The sequence below is a fragment of the Falco naumanni genome, chromosome 8 (genome assembly GCF_017639655.2).
Source record: "Falco naumanni isolate bFalNau1 chromosome 8, bFalNau1.pat, whole genome shotgun sequence".
In the NCBI taxonomy this organism is placed as follows: Eukaryota; Metazoa; Chordata; class Aves; order Falconiformes; family Falconidae; genus Falco; species Falco naumanni.
In genome coordinates, this window is record NC_054061.1 from 24,418,839 (window position 1) to 24,440,556 (window position 21,718).

Genomic DNA, 21,718 nt, shown 5'->3' on the forward strand with positions numbered 1-21,718 from the left:
AATTCGCTCCTGCGAACTCTGCTGCACAAGGTCAGCTGGACCATCCTTCAACTATGTTATGACAATAATTCATCAGTGATAAATGAAGTCAAAGGAGCTACAACCAATGTGGCCATGTTGGAAGGTACAAGGTCTACCCAACTGCAATTTCTCCTTATGCACATCACCAACATGACTTTCCCAAATAAAGTAGGAATTAATTGCTCTTTAGATTTCCCTTCTGCTTTTCTTCCAGTTCACACAAAGCTAACAGGTTGGAGTTTCCACTACTGGATCTGCAATAGATGTGTTCGTTTCCATACCTCGACAGCTTCAAAAACTAAACCTCAACTCTGCCTAAGGAGCTCTTGCAAAGGGGTTCACTACCGCTCCTCAATTACAGTAAGCAAGAGAAATTAAACAATCAAACACAATTAGTGCACAAATTGGTCCCAGAAACACGGACGATCTAATCGCCTTGCTGCTAATTACAAAGCCTGTAGTTCATTGAGCTAAAAGCCCACGTCCTGGGGAAGTGAAGGGGGGTACAATATGTTCCCTCTCATGCCACCTTCCCTCAGATGCAATTTAATCTTTACCAAGATGTGATTTCAAGATTATTTTATAAGTAGCATATTGCTTCTATTTTCAACTTGTATTAATTACATTTTTAGTCTGACTAGCAAATGCTTAACTTTTCTTAGGTCCTGTGCAAACCCCTCATCTTTTAATGAGTTGTAGGAAAACGTCACTTATATTCATGCATCCCCAGAGGATAGTTTGGCATCAGATAAACGCAGAGGAGAGATGAAACGGATATATTTCCCCGGAGTATTTCAGATATTTAGTGTTGGGCATAAATGACAGCAAAAAGTTAGCTTGAAAATCAGGCAAGGCCATGATGTTCGTATGAGAAAATACAATTAACGCAAATTAATTCTCAAACTGGGAAGGTGAGATATTGAAAGTTCGACAGGATTCATTCCCATTTCACTCCACATAATGCACAGTGGTGCAGGGTCACCACTAGTTTCTTTTAAATCACACATTATATTCAAGCCTGTGATTATGAACACTTCTGAATTAGCAGAAAGAGGGGCATGGATGATCTAATAAATCATTGCAAGACCTATCCCCCAGGTTTCTGCATGGCATACAATAAAGGCAGCAGGGGCAGTGAGCCCTGAACTCAATGGGATGCATGAGATCAGGATTTGGCTCGGACTGGGAATTCTGGAAGCCAGTGGTTGCCCCTCCTGTGTCCCAAGGCACATGGGCTGACCTCAATGCATGGGGAGCCCCCAGACAGCCCGGCTCCATGCAGAGGATAAGGAAACCATGCGTGAGCACAGAAATTCTGGGATTTTCCTGCTAATAAGCAAAAAACCCAGCCATTGAGTTCCAGCGGCCAGACCCCTCTGCAAAGGGGAGAAGGGTGGTTAAATTATTTCCTAAAAAAACACATAAAGTTCACAAGGGCAACAGAAAGGGCTCCTCTGTCCAAGGCAGGGATAGTATTCCTGTGGACCACGCGTTGCATACGGCTCCTTTCTGCTCCTCGTGCATATCTTGCAGAAAAAGGAGGTGCAAGGCTCCGTGCAGCCAGCCCCAGGGAAGGGTGTTCTGGGGCAGGGGGGCTACGACTGCCAGCCCAGGGTCAGTGGCCACACCACGAAACGGCGCTGGGAGCAGGCAGGGTGCCGGTGCTCTCCTAGGGAAAAGTAAAACAAGGTCCTGAGCCTATGCACCGAGTTAAATTTTGGTGAGGCTGGGTGTGACAACAGTAGTTGGGATCACCCTGGGCCATCTTTCCTACTTACATTTAAACCCAATAAGCAAGAACATTGCAGTTAAAACACGGGGGAGCACTGACAACACAACTGTGCGATGCATCTGCTAGGAAAACAGGAATAACATTGCAGCATGTTACTAAATAAAACGTAGCCAAAGAGTAAGAGATGCCAGAGACACATGGAATCAAACAAAACAGGAGGACACACCCCACGCTTACAAAGATGTAGCTGGCAAATGATCTAATCTGCAGCCAAGACATGAAAATCTTCCAGAAAATAGTTTTCTAGTAGTCTACATACCAGGCTAGCGGACACATATCCACAGCTGTTTTAAAAGAATGAGATGGTCCCACTGAGCTTTTAAGGTTGCATTTTTATTAAGTCTCGAAAATTGGGACAATCTGGAGACCAAGAGGATCATCAGCACAAACCCAGTATTTTTGAAAGATCAAAGGAATGACTGCTTAGCCTAAGGTCAGTCCCGGGTAAACTCATGGAGCAGTTTATTTGTGCTACTGCAACTAACATTTCAAGTTGTAAAAGACGGCAAGAGAGGGTTGGTCGCGTTTTGTGGAAAATGGGTCTCCAAACAAACCCGTCATTTTCAAATGGGCAGGATTACGGCTCTGGCTGTGAAAGGAGACTGTTACACAGAATAATTGGGGAGAGACCAAAGCAGAGAGCCAAAGCACCAAACCCTTCTGATTACAAAAATGAGTTCTACCCAATTAACCAGGCATGCTCGGGCCAAATTAAAAAAAACCAACAGCTTAGTGACATCTCAAAAATCTAACTGGTGAAAAAGACATCTTCAAAATAAAAAATATTTTTCTTTTCCCCACTTTCCTGCAAGGCTACACATTCAACATTTTTGCCCCAGAAATATTGACAACAAGAAACTTCTTGTATTAAACCCTGATGAAGATGTTAAAGGGTGAGCTGAAACACTTGTCCATCATGCAACAAACTGTGCTTTAATAAAACCATACATCAATCTGCACCATTGTGTCCTTGGTCTCCTGATGCCTTCCCCCTCCGCTCTCCAGAGTGATTTGTGACAGTTCTTCTCGGACATCACCCCACACATTTGACATGCTAGATTAAGCACCGAGTCACAGACTGCTCGGCGTTGACCCAGAGTGAGCTTTGCAGAAGTTCAGAGATCAGCCCTGAAAACACGATATTGTGGGAATGAGATTTTTATTATTATGAACGAATTCAAAACTTGAGCTTTTGCCCCACCAAGGAGAGCTCTGTCACCAAAATCATTGTAAACTGCATCAGGCCATTACTATTCCTCGCGATGGGCGAGATACTAATGAACTCCCTGGCTTTGCCTATTCACGCTGTAGTGCCACATTTTTCCCCCAAACAATTTAACATATTTATGTAGTAGTTAATGAACACCAGGTGGTATTGTTCGAGACCCGGCCACGCATAGATGAGGCTGCAGAAGGGCTCTGTTCCCTTGGCAGTTCACCCCAAGTTCATGCTATTTTTTATATTTCCCGACCCACACGTGAATTCCTGCTGGTGCAAGGCATCAAAAATACAGGCAAGCCACACAGGGAAGGGACACGTATGAGGACAACATGTCCGCTTTTCCTTATTTCCAAAGAGCACATCTAACACCCGGCTGCAGAAGACACCGCACAAATGTCAGCAGCCAACCCTCAGGGAAATAATTGGCAACGGGCTGACCATTCCCAGCTATACGCTCGCAGCACCTACATAAAGTTTAATGAACAACGACCAGAGGCTCATGCAACGATCCTTCAGATAAGTATCTCATTCTCATTTCTCTCCTGATAGAAAAAAAACAAACAGTAGCTTATGTTTGCTTGCGCCCACATCTAGCCAAGTCAAAGGTGGCATGCAAAACCAATTTTGCACACCAAAATAAATAAGAACTTTCTCTTCCGCTATTTTATTATTTGTACTGCCACCCTTTGCTCCATAAGATCTATAACAGACATTGTAGCAAACCTCTCTTTGCAGAGATCTCCATAATTTGTTACACTAAGAGAGAAAATTTAATCTGATTTCATATTTTCTATCATGCGATACTGAAAATAAAATACTTTTCTCATAAAGCTTTACTCAAAGTTATTCCACTGCCATCCCTCCAATTTTAATGCATATTTTATTCAGCAGGAACATTAGAAAAGCTACATATCATTAAAGTAATGCAAAAGAAACCCAAATTGGAACTGACCAGTGTTCTTTCAGCTGTCTAGTTAATCCATGAGTAAACAAACACTAGCATCATTAATTCATTCACATTTTCAATAGCTTTTCCAGAAAAACAAAACCCTGCATAACCCAAAACAAACAATACTCCCTCTGCTTCATAAGACTTTCAAGTGTTATTTCAATTCAATGGCCAATTAATAATTCAGCACTTGTCCTCCCAGAAAAAGTCATTTAATTCCTTTATTTTTTGTAACTTGTCTGTAGAAAAAAAAAAAAAAAGCACCTATTAAAAAAAAATTATCATCTCCACCACGATGGGAAGCTATAAAATGCCATCCTCATTTTAGTCACCACTCCCGTGAGATTTTCAAGCTTCCAGCACCGCACCAATGGGTATCAGTAGGTTTATGGGATGGAGACCTTGGGGTGCTCCCTGGTACTTATCCACGCATACATGGCCTGCGAAGCCCAGCAGCAGAATATACGCGCCTTCCTACGGGAAGTTCTTTACCTGTTGCTTGTACAGAAAGCTTCCCTGCAATAGCCACCCCATCTTGTTAACACAATGTAATGATAATTACAATTTACAGATGGACGAAATGCTCGCCCTGCAACCTGACTCAAGCCAAGCCTGCCAGAGCAATGCAGTCTGTACACGCTGTTCACTGAATAGCTGATTAACATGAGTTTTAATTCATCTTTCTGAAGCTGAAATGTTCCAAACCACTTCGCTGTTTGGGGGCAACTGATTAGAAAGTGAATTATGTGTAAAATGAAAACTCCAAGAGTAAAGCAGAGACATATTCACTCCCCCTTGTACCAGTGCATTTAATTTTTCATTCGATTTTCATACAAGATCTGCACCCTCCCCACATTTCACTTACAGTTAATTACTGTCAATCATTCCTCCATTTTACTGCATACAAATCACATAAAAGCAAGGGTATGGGCATAACACAATATTCTCATTAAAAATACTGATGTTCTATAACAGATCTAAACAGGAAACCATTCCCATGACCATTAATTGTCTGCTAACACATCATCAAACTAATGCAAATATTTGTTCTTTTTTTAATAACAGTAAATCAAGATACTGCACAGAGAGGTAAACGCTGTCGCACTAGAATCACTGGAAGCACAAAACCAGGTGCGCATCCTCTGGAATTTTTTTGCTAAACTAGCCCTATTCATTTGTAAGCAGAAAATAATTTTTTTGTTTTTGCTGCTGGTTTGGGGGGGTTTGTTGTGTTTTGCAGTTGTCTTTTTTTTTTTTTTCTTCCAATCGTTACTTTAACCCACCAGAAAGAATTACCTGGAGCTCATTGGTTATTTAGCGTGTCGATTCATGGTTAACTTCAAACAACAACAGCGCACAAGGACAGAAAAAGTGAACCTCCCAGAAATGATGAAGCCCAGCTACCTGATATTTTCCCGAAATAAAAAAACTTATATTCATACATTTGTTTTGTCTCATGGCAGAAATAATGCCTACATGAATACTGCCACCTAAAAAAGGGCTAAGGAGGAAGGGGGGCAGGGAGACCACTGGGGACCTTACAGGAAGGCTCTGTGGGCTAGATCCTGGGAGCCATGGGAGCACCGGGCAAACTCTGGTTCTGGTAATAAAAACAAACCAAACAAAAACAAGAGAGTGAAGCACACTAAGGCAAGAGCCTGTAAGCCAGGACAAAGGGCTAGACTTTGCCTGAGATCAGCAGAGAAAAGGGAACAGGAGCTGAGTCATGAAGAGATTGCATTGCCCAAGATGGAAGGAAAACCAAATTCCTTGAACAATTTTACCACATCTCTTTACACTTCACCCCGTAAGAAAATGAGGAAAACATTGAAGCCAACGGGTCTGCTCTCCTGCCCATCTGCATGGAGTCACACCTGTACAAACCAGTACAGGTTTCCTTGACTTGCTTCACTGGGGTGCACCTGAGCGCACATCTCCACCAACCACCTTACAGCTGGTCACACCAGGTCAGTATGTACTGCTTGGCAACTTTACCAATCTCTGGCATGCTAATTGAAACATAACCCCTACTTTGCATTGGTTAAGCTTTGAACTTCAAAAAATAATTTCCCCCTCCATCTTGGAACATCTCTGCATCACAGTTGTCACCCTTCAGTCTTGTGCCTCTGATAAACCTAGCTGGGGCAGGCTCCCATGTGGGGCTGCCAGGCAACCTCTGCAGGGTTTTTGGCATCCTCATCCCTCTTTGCCTTCAGCTGTAACCAGCCCCCCACTCTGATGTCTCGTGCATCTGCCCTAACACCTTTGTTAACACCTTCTACCCACCACCCTTCCATGCACTGTCATCTCCACCGCTGTCCATTTTGTCCCGTTGAGATGCTTTCATATCATTAGCTCACCAGATGGCAAATATTATATACAATATTAAATAATGCATTCCATATCAGTAATTGGGAGCTAAGGTGGACCTCCTCCTGCTCCATCTTCCGTCTGCTCCATCAAACCTCTCACCTCCTGGAGATCAAGCTTCACTGCAGACTCCTCTGCTCCTTTGTTTATCTCTTAATCTGCTGTGCCTGTTGCTAGATCCAAATGCCTCATCATCTTGGCATTAGAAAGTCCACTTTCCCAAGGTACAGAGTGTTTATGGAGTATCATCAGTAATTCAAGTGTCTGCCAGCTAAGAGATGTTATCTCCAGAATAGCTGAAGAATACCTCAAAATCATGCTCCAACTCATCTGCCTGAAACGCTCACCTACAGAACATGCTAAAAGCAGATGTAGTTTTCAAAATGTGCCCCCCCCGATTTAACCAGTTGCTTAATTTTCACACATGAATCATCTGGCATTCCACAGGCCACGATATATAGCTTTCATTATGTCACTGCTGACATTTTCAATGCTGGAAGACCATGATTTACTGGTTTTCATTAGACCTGATCTCCACTCTCGGTCCTACCCCCAACTTGTTGAGGAATCCATATCTGATCAGTGAAATGTTGATCTGACTTGAAAATATATTGCTCTTCATCTGCTAATTTCTCTAAAATTGAACTTTTCTGACAATTACTTCCAGTGCTGACAGTGAGCATCTACCCCCATAAATAATGAGCCTGAGAGGACATCTCTTCCTCTGGCCTTGGGAGAAAATGGGCTGCTAGCAAAGACACTCCCCAGCCAAAGCCACAACATTGCTAGATTTTTATCACAGCAAATACAAAGGAATATTTAAGCCAAAATAAAACCATTTTCTTTCAAACATTTGAACTGAAACTTTGTACAGTTTTGCTTTCCAGCTGAAGCATTAGGCCAACACCATTTTACATCTTTGCTAGCAAAGACCTCCCTAAGCACTGAGAAACCACGTCCAACAAGCTGAAGGCTCCTTTGCATTATCAAAGCATCGCCCATGGCTCAGTACCGCCAGTACTGCTGTGCAAGACATACAGCTGATAGCACAGCCAGGCCAGCAAACCCAGCCCACACCGTGATTTGAAAAGACAGAGGAAAAAAACCAACTCCATAAACTGAACACTATGGCAAGCACTAGTAAGAACTGCTTATCTGAAAGTTTTTACAGATCACAGAAAACCTGAAAAAAAAATTAATTAAATCAGCCTAGACTCATGTATGATAGAAGTTTACTCCCTAAAGCCAACAGGGAGGCTAATCAACAAATGGGCTGAAAAATCAAAAATCTTAGTGGTCTGAAGAATACATGAGAACATGTCTGATAAGAAGCATTCCAAATTGCTTTCTATGGCACTATTTTAGTTATTTTATCTTTTATGTGTAATTAAAACCTCACAAAAAATTAAATCAGGCCAAGTTTTTTTTATAGGGAATGATGGCCCTTCTAAGAATATTATAGATAAAACATAGTTTACTCAACAACATCTATGATCATCCCCACCACACTCACCAAAAGATACACATTTTGACACTGAAGGACTGATTTAACTTCCATAATGTCTAATTATGTCACAAGTCACTGGCTACAAAACCATCTACGTGCTTAAAGCCATGTTGGGTTCTATCTAAAGATAAATAGCATTTCTGTTCCCTTTTTAAGTCAAACGTGCACTAGCTGTAAATATCCTGAAGTATCAATGCAAGAAAGACATTAAAAACAGAACCTTAAACAATGGGACATTATTACGGAGCAAACCAGTACTATAAATAGGCAGCAAGATTATCTGATAGAATTCCACACTGGGAAGTGTGGAATGGAAATCAATTATGTCCAGGGAAGAGCCTCCAGCTTCTGCAGCACTGCAGGGAAATTACAGAACTGGGAACCTTTCTGCAAGCTCCAGGCACCGACCATGTTCACCCAGCTCATGACTGAAGTCAGCTCTGGTCATACTCAGAAATATAGGCATGGTGCTAGTATGTGCTCATGTGTCGTTGCTGGTTGCAATGATTATTTGTTAGAATCTTGGGCAGGGGGCACAGGAGCTAGAAGAAGCAGTGCCAAGCCAGTGAGGCTCACCATCAGCTGCACATTCAGCCCAACATCTGCCACCTCCCAACCAGAGAACCTTCCCCTTTAGTAATTTCAACCCTTTCATATAATTTTTGAAGAATCATTCAACCCCTGCTTCCCTTTCCTATTTGTTTCCACCCCTGGCAGTGCTCCAGGCCAGGCTGGATGGGGCTGGGAGCAGCCTGGGCTGGGGGGGGGTCCCTGCCCGGGGCAGGGGTGGGAACTGGGTGGGCTTTAAGGTATCTTCCAACTCAAACCCTTTTATGATTCTTTTTTTGTTTTTGCTATGAGAAGCAGTTCATTATCCATGACTCCTTGACTGGTAGATCCTATTTCCAGTAATTATTCTCCCTAAAGTCCCACCGGTGGGGTTAAGAGCTCTGGGCTAAATGAAACATGCTGCTTATCTAGAGATGTAAATACAGCAGCCTCTCTCACATGTTTCTAAACTTTCAATAAATGGTCGGTACCTATGCAGTAAGTAAACTCCCTTTAAGCTTACATGACACATATTGGTCAAGGTATATACATATCCATGTGCTGTTATGTCAACAGACAGCTCTGCCCGTGGATTCTGCACTCTCTAATACACGGGAGCTACACCTGCCCCTGCAGATGAAGTGGGCCAAGAGAAGGCTGAGAAGGGGTGGCCCCCCACAAAGCACCCACAGTTGGTGGTGCATGGCCCTCCTTCACCCCAGCATCATGCTCAGCCATCATCTGGCAGAGCCATGCGAGCGGATGGCAGACAAGACTGCGCCATGCAAGGATGCTCACGGCATGGGCAGCCATGTGCCTGCACAGCTCCTGCTCCAGCCCTGCACTTGCACACAGCCATCACTTGCAGCAGTACACAAGCTCAAACACATGCAGTTATCTCAGTGGTTACACCCTCAACACTCATCTCAGTGGAAATCTTCAGGGTTTGCTTCCATATTTAGGTGTAAAGCCTTGCTAACTCCAAAGACGTGTTGGAAACCAGAAATTCCCAAGAGAAGACACTTTACCTGCTCTATTTCCTGTGGCATTCTGGGGCTCAGCACATCGGCATTTGGGTCAGCAGAAAACCTTCCATTGACTTCAAATACTGGCTCCATAGGGCCGCTGGGACACTGCCTGGCAAGGGCAAGCATCGTCCTGCAGAGGCTGAGCAAAGACCAGCGGCAGCATGGCCATGCTCTGGAGGAGAGCTGCAGCACCCACGCGGACCCGGCACCTCCTACACCCACGGCAGCGTTACACATAAGCTCCCAGTTGCAGCCACAGGTTCGAGCACCACAGTTACAAACGCACAATGAAAATATGTTGCTTGCACCCCAACTCACCCAAGCGCTGGAGCCGAAGCAGCGCTGCCGCGGCACCTCCTGCTATCTCGCTTGCCCCTGGGAAACCATCCCGCTCTCGCCCACCATCAGCCACGTCCCTCATCTGCAGCATAAAGAAACCCCTCACAATACAACAAGTGCTTTTAAAAAACATACCTTTCTGCAGAGAAGGGACGGTAACCGAAGAAATCTAGGCCTGCCGAGATGTGGCAGGATAAGGCGTGCAGTAACCCAGCCTCCCAAACCAGGGAACAGTATCTCTCTGAACTCCTTATAAAGTTATACAGCAGCGTGAGAAGCACCAGGAATTAATTAGAAAACAGGTTTCCATGTCTGATCAGGTGTCTGCTCTTTCTGCTACAGCTTTGTTTCCAAGGAAGGCACAGGCACCAGCCCTGGCTCCTGCAGAACAAGCTGACACCTATTGCTCCATGTACACTCCTGCTGGGGGGGAAGCATTGCCCAAATACAAATGTTAGAGAAATAAAGAAAAAAAAATACTGGATAGCAGTTTGCAGAGTTTGCTTTTACATTTACTCTCTGTGCACATCCATGCCGTCTCCCCTGTGCAATAAAACTAACAGAAAAGCAGGAAAGGTCTCACCCCTCCACAAGTGATTCGTTTCTCCCAGACTTGCCTACTAGAAACCCTAAGACTTTGCACACTCTAGCCACGAAAATTATTCAGCTGAGAAAACAAAATAATCAGTGGTTTAAGTCTTTGTTTTATATCCTTTCGGCTACAAAAATCAACTTTACAGCAGAAACCAAGTAGCTACAACTCTTGCAAGCTAAACCACCATATGGTCTTAAATGCCAGCACACGTTTGTCATGTTTTTTAGAGTCACTGGGAACACGTGCAATCCTCACAATGCCAGTTCTGCTGTAAATCGGCAGCCCCAGCTGAGCATGGCCTGCGCTGGGACATCAGGTGAATTTTCATCCCCGACAGCACAGAGAGGGGCAGGGCAGGCACCCACCCCCAGAACACAGAACCCACAACTTCACCCGTAACCCTGCCCCTGCCTATACACCTGTATCCGGATCGCTGTAGGAGCTGGGACATTTTTTCTTTCTTCTTGAAGCGGAAGAGAAGAAATAAAAAATGTGCCATACAACCTCCTGTTGTTATGACAGGCTTGCACAGCTATTTCAGGTTTTGATTTATGATCGGGGGGGCTGGTTTCTAAGAAGCTCCAAGCCATGCTGCTGTGCCAGAGACACGATGTCATGTAACTAAATTTCTGATTCCCCGCCAGTTTGAGCAGCGATATTAAACGCAGCCAAAATGAGCTTCCTGTGCTCAACTGGAAACAAAAGAACACTTTTACAACACTGCCCTCAGGGTTAATAGAAATATATACATCCAACTCAAGGCACAGTTACCATCTTATCGCGCTATCAGCTCCTGCGTGCACAGAACAGAAATTCAGCGTGGGCTTTTGTGTGAGGTGGCTGCATTGAAGTCGGTGTGGACAGATGCAGAGGGAGTTCCCACAGCAGCAGGCGGCAAAGCAGCGGCTCAGCCCTGCCCGCCGCGGGACCTTCCTCCCCAGCCGCTCCTTTCCCAAATGCGGAGCACAGCGCAGGGTGGAACACACAACCTCAAACCCCGGCTGGAGACAGAGGAGTTACTCTTTGGAATTCTGAGAAAACACTTGGATCTTAATTTAACACCACTGCCAACTGGTCCTGACAGCTGTAGACAGCGGGGAGTTTTGACCACAAGGAAGTCAGGAGTATGATTATGGGTCAGATTTGGAGAGAATCTGCAAAGCAGATGATACCACTCACACCAAGGCAAATGGCTGCTTAGCTTGAACAGCACGTTACCTGCACAAACGCACTCTGCCGTCCCCCAGCTGTCCCCCAGCATCGGCCACAGAGGATGCCACTCATGAAGGACTGGGCTGGGCGGGTTTATCTCACACAGCATGCACCAGTCTCACCACCAGCAGCAAATGACAGCCGAAGATCTGGTGATGGTGATGCTTTCTTTAAGCAATCTCGGTGCTTAATTTTAAGCGTCAGAGGACCAAAACATTTCAGATGACACAGAAAGTGTGGTATTGTACACTCAAGTCTTGTGTCTTGCAATTTCTGTCCATGAGCCATGACTTTTCCAATACTTCATAGAATCATTTAGGTTGGAAAAGACCTTTAAGACCATGAAGTCCAACCATTAACCCAGCACTGCCCATCCCACCACTAAGCCATGCCTCGCTCCAGTGGCACCGAGCTGCTATTCCAGCCACCCGACAGTGCGAGGCAGCTGCTGCGTGCACAGACCGCAAATATGTCCCATGTTCAACAAGTCCAACAAGATGGACCTGAACCCCAGGAGCTGGGCAACCAAGGACCAACAAAATAAAGATCCTTGCACCTCCTGGAGGTACAAGGAGACTTAGTGCCCCACCAGAGACCACAGTTACCACCTCACTCCTGAATAATGAACCAGTTATAGTGGAACTGCTGTGAGACATGGTGCCCTGAGGAATACCAAGTTAACGGACACAGATCTGCGGGTATTTTGGATTTGAAAAGAACAAGCAGATACTGAAGTCCTACTTGAAATTCTGGAGAATAATGCAAAAAAATCCAACAAATGAATGGTGCTCAGACAGATCTAAGGCTGCTAACTGGTGGTCCAGCCCTGCCAGATGCTGTTGACAGCTACTGAAAGCATACGCAATCATTTCAAGACAAATCACCTTGAAAATAATCCTCCTTCAAGAAAGCTTATGATATCCAACAAATTTAAACCGTTTTCAGACATCCATGAAAAAAGAGGATTGGAAAAACACAGTTATACAGTATGAATCCTGATCAGAGAGAAAAACAGAGTGAAGACAAAGGCTGGCATCAATGAACATAGCTATCAAGTATTCTAAACCAAACGGGACAAAACTCAACCAAATGGCTTGAAGGTGCACTCTGTTCCTGAAGATGCTGGATGTGAGCTAGCAGGTAGGGGATCAGCCTTGGAAAAGTGATTCTCCATTGATAACCCATCAAACTGTTACTGGACCACAAATACCAGAGTGAATTTGGAGAGCCAGCGCACATTGTTTTTCCAACATCTGAAGCCATCTGACAGCTTATGAAATACAAGGGCCTTTCCTGCCTACTAAGGAAGCTACATTTTACTGAAAGTTGCTGTATTTTTAAAAAATTCTACAGATAAAGTGTGTGCTAAAGACATCACCAGAACACACCCTGTTGGGAAATGGCAACAGGTCAGCTCCTCTCCGTGACTCACTAGCAGTGAACAGCTCATCAGCAAGATGCGCTGGTGTCCACAGAAGCTCTGTGTAGCTTCCACAGCTCTATGCGATAGGTGCACCCACACATCTGTACAGAGACATTTTTCCATTCACAAAAGCAACACAGAAGTGTTGCTGCAAGACTTTAAAAGTTCTTCCCATAACAGGTCCTGTGAATGGATACCAGGTAGAAGCCTTCTGAACACTTGACGGCCTTGAGTCAAGATTGGAGTCAGAACTACCGCAGCAATAAGCATCTCTAATAAAGCAGTGGTTATAATGTTGTTCCTACTTTTTGGAACCTCAATATAATTTTCATTCACTAGCATCAGACAGAGCCCTCCATGTTTACTTTGACTGCCAAGCCAGGCAAACACCCTCACAGCATAAGAATTAAAAGGGAAAAAAAGTGACAGACGTACTGTGGTACACACCTTGCGCGGCAACAGTTTGGTACATGGTCCAAAGCACCAAGGCCTGTACTAATCACCTTGAGCTCATTAATTTATGAAGCTTTGGCCCAACTCTAGCGGCTGGCAGATTATCAAGCTCTTAGTTGATGTGATTCAAACTAATCCACTAAAAGGCATTTAAGAGCCAGCTAGGAAATAAGTATTTTTCTATTATTAGAGGCACTAAAAAGTTTTAATGGCACCAGACTCTCAAGGTGAGGGAAACAATGCTCAGGTCCATATGCGAGAATTTCCCACCTCAAATCGCACCACCAGTCAGTGCACCAGGTCATGCAATGGTCATCCCAGCGTTTCTAAACCCTTTCACTAGAGAAGGCAAAAAAGCAACCCGTTATTACTTCTTTCTCCCTTTTTCATCCTTCTTCTGATCCCATCTTCCGCATGATTTACTAGGGAAAGGAGGATTTTGCTGTCGTATCAGAGTGTGTGTCATTATGCACCTTTCTGCTCCTACTCCCATACGTAGCAATGCTCAGAGCCATCGGTAGTATCTGGGCGGGCTGGGCATGAAGGTAAGGGCTGCGACATTATCAAACGCACACTGAGGACATCCTCCGAGTGCCTCAGTTAAGGAAACACTGCAGCTTGCGTTAGTAGCTGATTAGGCACAAAAACCCCAACCCAAAACACATCCCCCCCCCCCCCCCCCCCCAAAACAAGAAAGAAAACAACCGAACCAAACAGAAAGAAAGAGAGAAAACTTTCAGGTGCCCTGATAATGGAAAAAGAATTGAATTACAAGCCACAAACCAGCATAAGGCGCAGAGCTGTAAGGAAGCAGGCTTCCTCAGCCGTGGGGCTCACGGGCTCCCTGGTGCAAAGCACGTTGCTGCCCGGTTCGCTGTCAGACTGGGTCATGTTCAAAGATTTTTATTTCATCAGTTCCAGAAAGCCAGAAGCTTGTCTGGACACCAAACCAAACAAAACCACATGTTATTCCCAGATAAAGTATTTCAGTATATAAAAAAATTCTATCTTTCTTAAGCAGGTAAACACTCACTTGTTTAACAGTGCTCTTGGCTGCCTCAGCTGAAGTTTGCTCAATAAATCAGTGCCACAGAAAAAGACCCAGGAGAACAAAACCCAATGAGAAAGTCTTTTTCCTTTTTGCCATTTGAGTATCAGATCTAGAACCAAGGTATACTGAGGGAGAAGCTGCTTAAAACCTCTTTTATCTGAGGAAAGACTAACTATGATATGAATTTTTAAAACCTTTTAAAAGCACACAAAAAGCTCTGTAGTCTATTGTATGTTGAAGCAGCATACGGTTTGGTAGATGCAAGCTAAACTCCTGCTGAAAACAACTTCATAGCAATGAAATTCATACTTAGCAGCTTGCCTGATGCTGATAAAACAACTGCAAAATCTTTTCAATCCTTGAAGACCAACTAAGAAATATATATATACACATATATATTTTAAGATAGACAGATGTACACACACACATATATATGCATGCACACACACACAGCAGCAGCAGAGATGGGAGGTAAAACAAGGAGGGCAAGGACACTTAGTCTTTTCTTGTCCTGGGGGGTATCCATGAAGTTTTCACTCCCCCCAAACTAATTGTTATCGCTGATTCCCTTGGATGCTCTGAAGCACCACAGTACCTACCCACAAAATGAACTCGTTTGGAAGCTGTATAAACCTACCCAAAGTCACAGCCGTTACCACAGCGACACCAGGTTCAAGTTCAATATTTACAGTTGGCTTTGAAGGACGTATCCCTACCCTATGCTGACCCGCTCCTCCAGCGCCGCTCGACACGGTGACCCAAGACGCCGGCCAGCACCCTCGCCAGCCCCTCTGATCTCACCGGCAAGAAGCCTCGCTGGGGACTGGAAGCTCCTTAAGAGAATAAACACATCTCAAGAGATATTAACCGGTGGTATCTGCAGACTGGCATCTGCTTCCTCGGCTGTTTAGCCCCAAATGTTTGTCTGGAAAGAGCACTCTGAAACCAGTAGGGATTTCTAGGAAATCCAGCCCTGTACTGGTTAAGCTTTAGACTCTCACTAAGACAAAAATATGAAAACAAAATATGGGAAAATAATATAAAATCCAGTAACTATTTAAACATACGCAATACCACATTAACAGAATTGGTCATGAAAACCCACTAATGCTCATGTCAAAACTACCTTTATCTGAAAGTTTGCCTTGTTTCAGAAAATTCAAATGGTCTGTTTTATTTCACATCATTTAGACCTACAGAAATGCCATAAACCTTATGCGGCAACACTCAAGCAAATATCATGAGACGAGTATTTATCCAACATATACGAATCAAGTCTAAATAACCGCACGTGCACATCAAAACTATCAAACGCATTATCTCGCCTAAACGCACTTCACCGATCAACTCGAAGTGAGCATCGCTGTAATTTCAGGAAGCCTTTCCAAAACAAACATGAGCATCACATGCATCGTCCCTGACAACACGCATGAGAAACAGAGTTAAACTTATCACAACATCTCAGTGGCCACCCGATCGGATATTTTCTGCTTATTGCATTCAAATAAAGCGCATGCACTCACCAGAAATGAGCGCGCCGGCTTGAAAAGGTTCAGGTTTGTTTGGGATACTGAAATTACACTGCTGCCCCTTCGGATTTTGGTTGGTGGAAGCCCACGAGAACATATGACTTTAGCAACAGATGCACAGAGCGTTATCTTAAGATGCTAAAATTTTATCAAGGACTTCCATTATTCTGGAGACAAGAGCTATTGTTTCCAACTCACGTCAGCGCTATTTTGGGAAACTGGTTATACACACAGTCACCCAAATTAGTTTTCATTCGATTGTTTAAACAATCTGTTTAATCAAACATCTGAAAAAGTAACCTAATGTACTTCATTTACTTCAAAAAAAAAATAAAAATAGAATTACACATGTTAATATGAAACAGGAAACAAATGAAACTGCATAAGAAAGCTTGGAGCTGGCAAACAGAAATCCAGTGGTTTAAGTGAAAGAATATTTCAGCTTGATTGTCCTTCTCCTTCCTACCAACCTTATTTTCAGGTGGCCAAAACCCTTACGGCATACCTTTACCTCCTCCTCCAAAGCACAACTGTAGACACACGTTATTTACTTTAAAAAAAAACCAACATCCTGCAGCTGACTAAGCTCCAGAAACCAGCCTGTCAGACCCCCCCCTGCACCACCCAGCCAAAACCCCTGATTTCTGTAACAGCAATGTGAATATCAGGGCATGAAAGGACAACAGGCTGCGACCGCCCCGCTTGCGCTCCAGCACGAGTGCCGGAAAACAGCATGGACATGCACTGCGAAATGATTCCATCTGAAAATCTCGGCATGAATAAAGGAATAAGAACAGCAAAAGGGAACAGGGACTGGAGTTAGCTATTTCCAATTATTAAGGGAGAGGGGGGAATTTAAAATTAATAATAATAATCAAACAGTAACACAGTGCCAGTTCATATAAGTTCCCGTGAAAAGTTTTTTTGTTGTTGGGTTTTTGGGTTTTTTTTTTTTTGGGGGGGGGGTGTTTTTTGGTTTGGTTTTAGGATTTTTTAAATTGCCCTTGGGCACTTCACAGCCATATCTAATAAGCTCAAAATTAGGCAAGGTTATGAGTGCTCAAGCCTTCAGTTTGCATGACTTCCAGTTTTCCAGAACCATTTTATTCACTGCACTATAAACCAGTTTCTGAATCCCAATGATTTGGTCTGTAAATCTGTTTACATGCTTTTCTTCTTTTACACAGCACATCCCTTAGTACGGAAACACCCTTGTGGATACAAACCCCAGCAATTTTGTAAGCTGCCTAGTGCTGAAATACTCACAACATTAACGTTTTGCCTGCCAAATACCACCAGTATACAAAGGAATCACCCGACAGCTAGTCAGCCAGCTACCTACAAGTCATAATTCGTCTGTACAACAGCTAATGAGATGAAAGCAGATACATACAAAAGCAGTAGGTTGACTGATACAAAGTAATTGCAGGTAGAATTCGATGACAGTAATTTATGTATTTCTATTAAAGGAAAGGTGGTTGTATAGGAAGTGAATGAAAGGTCAGATACACCCCTCCACCCCCCCTCCAAATTTAAAAAGAATGCACAAGGGATTTTATATACTATATGGACACGTAAAAGGAAAAAGGACACAGTAAAACTTTTAGCTATAATTGACTCCATTCCTCCCATCCCTTTCTATCATATTTAGCAGTTTATACATCATATTTAGCTGTTTATGTAAAGCCAGGCAAGGCAGCAAGGCGAGCCCCCACAACAGCTTACTTGGAAATACATGCCAACGGAGCCACACGCAGGATATTTTATGTCCTCATCCTGAATACATCCCAATATTTAACTTCAAGGTTTCCACAAAGGATTTTCTGAGTATTACAGCAAAGTGAAGTCCTGGCACAAAGCGCCGCTCCTCCCGCGTGCATCTGTAGCATCCCTTCTGAGAGAGACCCAGTCCTACCGCCCTGCCTTGGCACTGCTGCGAGCCAAATAAATGGCAATATTGTGGATTGGGACGGGATCGCGCCCTGCGGCGCTGGCGAAGGGTCTGAGCTGAGGAGCACGTAGACGCAAAGCCCTGCAGCATACAAATGGCAGCAACATTTAGAGAAAACTTTTCCCTTTTTATCACCTCCAAGTGATAAACTGTTATTTTATTCGGTATACAAATGTCAAAAATATTTAACAACTATATAAGGTCCGTGACCAAGCAGTACCACCTACATACATAAATTTCCACTGTAAAACCCTCTCAATTTCCACAGCAGCTTTATGCAAACTATATCAGAGACAATGAAGCACAGTGTATGCACACCAGACCAAATACTGGTGCTTACGGAAAACAACGATTATTGCTGCGAACATATGGCAACTGAGGGATAAGAACTATGCTCCTCTCTGAGTAGGTCACACCGCACAACAAAGAACACAGTAAATTCACCGGGGTAAAATGGGCATCTAAGGTCTCCTACAGCTATTGTAATACTTGGCAACAAGGAAAACTATGAGGAATTAGTCGCTTTTTTAGTAAGAGAAAGGCGGCTTTCCAACAAGCAGGTAGTCTTGCCAGTCAAACTAACCATCCTCCCCCAAGAAGTCACAGAATCCAAAATAAGTCAAGAAAAAGATGAAATAAACGTGGGATATGTTTGTACTCATGCCCTTCCTCACCAGTTATATCACAAGGAGGTATTGTCTAACATAAAAATCTATGCAGAGTGCCAAAGAAGTACCAGCATTCCTACCTCACCGCCCACTTCGTGCTATTCTCACTCAGTAAATATCTTGTTACAAAAGGAAGATACCTATCAGCAGTTGAGATATGCCATATTTTACCCAGGAACCACATCAGCCACCGTGGGATTAAAATAACAGTTTGTTTTCAAGGCAAATTCATTTTAACTAAATATGTCTTACTGAGCTTTATCAAACCAAACCATCAGCCGCACCAATACGTGCTTCGATCTCTTCTGCAGCATTCACCGTTGCCCAAGCTCAGCTGTGGCATCATTTGACCCCTGTGAGTTCTTCTTCCTATTCCATCGCATCGATTTGAGAGACACTACATGCAATGTGGGGGCCAGGAAATACAAGGAGGGCTATAGCTTAGTGTGGCCAGGCTCATACATGGCTAAAAAAAGTCTTGAAGGATATACAGCAATCATTTCAGTCCTCCTTAAACCCCTACACTTGCCGATCGATCCAGTTTCTAACAGTAGCGGGAAGCTTGGACAAGCCGAGGGGGTCAGAGTTTGGCTTCCACTGGGAAACCCCGATCCTCCTCATGAGCAAAAACTGAAACAATAATTTATTCTATTTCCAAACTACGTTGTAACTTATACTTTACCTTTTACACCAGAGAGTTAGGAGAAATCAGACTCAAGATCAGACACACGAACACCAGATAATTAAACAAGCGGATCGCTGACGCATAAATCAAGTTTTAGATTTACAGTGAACAAGTCTTCTACTGTAATACAACCAGGGTGACTTTTCAAACATTTTTATGTCAGCACCAGCGTAAAAAAGAAATCCAGTGGAAACTCAAAGGGTCGAATTCCCTCCCTGCTGGCATCTCCCAGGGCCGTACAGGAGGCAGCAGGGTCAGACCCCGGGACCAGCCTGATTGAAAGCCAGCCCTTGGTGTCTGCATAACTAGCTGGTTGTGTGTTGGGAATCATTTTATCTGAGCAGTACTAATAAGCTAAATCACTATTATTATTATTATTGCAGCGATCACCCACCCATGAGCGCCTGACCCATGATTTATTTTTACCTTGTTCCACCGCAAAGCGAGTGTGGATCTAGTGAAGAAATCTCATCCTGGCACGTCCTCTCTAGCAGCTCATGAAGCCTGCAAGCCCACCGCTTAATAAAGCAAAACCACCTACATTTTCATTTCAGCTATCCTTCTTCAAGCGCTGGTTACACAGCGGAGGGCACTGTTACATTTCCACGCCAGAAAACCAAACAGGCAGGTCTGAAACCCCTGGGGCTCCGCAGCCGGGGCTGGAGGGGATGCAGGAGCCAGCCTGACCCCCTGACAGCCCCGTCCAGCAGCAGCCCTGAGCTCTGATGCAGCGAGATAGCCGTATCTCTGTGCAAAGCAGGGCTCCCACAGCAATAAAAGCAAAAAAAAAGCAACAAAGATAGCTCTAAAGGTATGTTAATGACCGCACTGGGGATCTCCACCCAGCTCACACTGAGATCTTTGGTATTTATTAATTTCCACAGAACAAGCTCTCTAAGGCAACATAATTTTTCAATTTTTTTTGGTGGGGGAGAGAGAATCCATATAGTGTGCCAGCTCTGCCCATTGGAAGCTGACAATCCACGACAGCCATCAGCCCTGTACTCTGGCGTGGCCTTAAAATGAACCTCATGTAGACAAAAAAGACAAACCACAGCCCCTCTGCACAGCCTGGACTTGTGCTGCTATAAAAATCAATAAACACACACCTAAGAACATACCGTATTGAACACAGCGGATACTCCTGCAGGTAGCCCCACGGTTTGGGCAGGTTTTTATAGCTGTCGATATCTACTACCAAGTCAAAGTTTCCAAAATATAAAAGAAATTATGCTGATTTATGAAAGAAAACAATCTGTAAAAAAACTATGTTTTCATAAGCAGGCTCTCCAAAAAAAAAAATATTAAAAGAAGAAAAATCACACCCACGGTCTCCTGTCACATCCAAATAACCCACTGGGGAGCAGGGCAGGACCAGCAGCCACCGAACTGCGCCTTGCCCGCTCCATCACCCCACCTTCCCCCAACGAGCACCCGGACGTGCCTTTTCCCCCTGGAAACACCCGCTTTGGAGTTCCAGCATCTCAGAGCTGAGCCCCATGGGCTGAGCCCCAGTCCCCCGTCCTGGCCACCGAACACCCACGCAGCCACGGTCCCCCCCCAGGTAGCTGACTGCGGTAAGGGGGTGACCTGGGGGGTAAGGGGTTGGGTAGGTGGGGGGATCGCCAGGACTGGCCCCCCACCCCAGTCCTCTCACAAATACGGGGTGCAGTTCCGTTCTCTTAACGGATTGCCTAATCTATACCTTGAATTTAAATAATCCATACCTTGAGTTTCAATAATCCACACCCTTGAGTTTCAATAATCCTTATATTGATTTTTAAATAATCCAACTGATCGTTGAATGAACTGAAGTTTGTTGAATGACGCCACTCCCCGCGCACCACGGGCGGTACGCTTGCCCAAGCACTCGCCAACCCAAGCGACTCTTAAGACCAAGACCACTTTTTCCCCCTGTAACAGAGAAAAAGACGAGACAGCAGAGATTCTGCAGAACAGAGATGCGTACCTGTGGAGCACGTGCGTGCCAGCCCGTGGCTCAGGGGGTTTCCATTCGGCAGGCGGCAGCCCCGGCCCCCCCCGGGCACTGCCCGCTACAGCCCCCCGGTCCCCATGGCCGGGTGGCGGGCTGCCGGCTCCCCCCTCCCGCAGCCAGCAGCAGCCACGCCGCTGGCTCATGAGATGCGTGTGCCCGCTGCAGCTCTCCTCGGCTGGAAAAGGAAGATTAGGATCTTTGCTGGGCACAGCTTGTGCTGAGCTCCAGCTTCTTGCCGTGCTTCATTAAAAAATTAGATGCTGGATTCTTCCAAGTGTAGCTATACATATCAAACAACTATGCTGTTATTCTAGTCTCTTACGCAAGTCGGCTTTGTTTCAGGGGAAAAAAAAAACCTACAGACAATCAAACATAAAT

The 21,718-nt window shown here is 44.5% G+C and overlaps 1 protein-coding gene across 3 annotated transcripts in view; it reads right to left on the reverse strand.

Moving 5' to 3' along the window:
* LYPD6 (LY6/PLAUR domain containing 6) overlaps nt 1-21,397 on the reverse strand; it is a 45,523-nt gene extending 24,126 nt beyond the window's left edge. The window contains exon 1 of one of the 3 annotated variants that reach the window (XM_040602952.1): nt 21,314-21,397. The gene's annotated coding sequence lies outside the window, so the exon portion shown is untranslated. Of the gene's footprint in view, nt 1-16,034; nt 16,136-17,765; nt 17,938-21,313 lie in introns of those variants that run through there. The other 2 variants (XM_040602950.1, XM_040602951.1) reach the window with 2 other exon arrangements.
* Nucleotides 21,398-21,718: the final 321 nt, after the last annotated feature.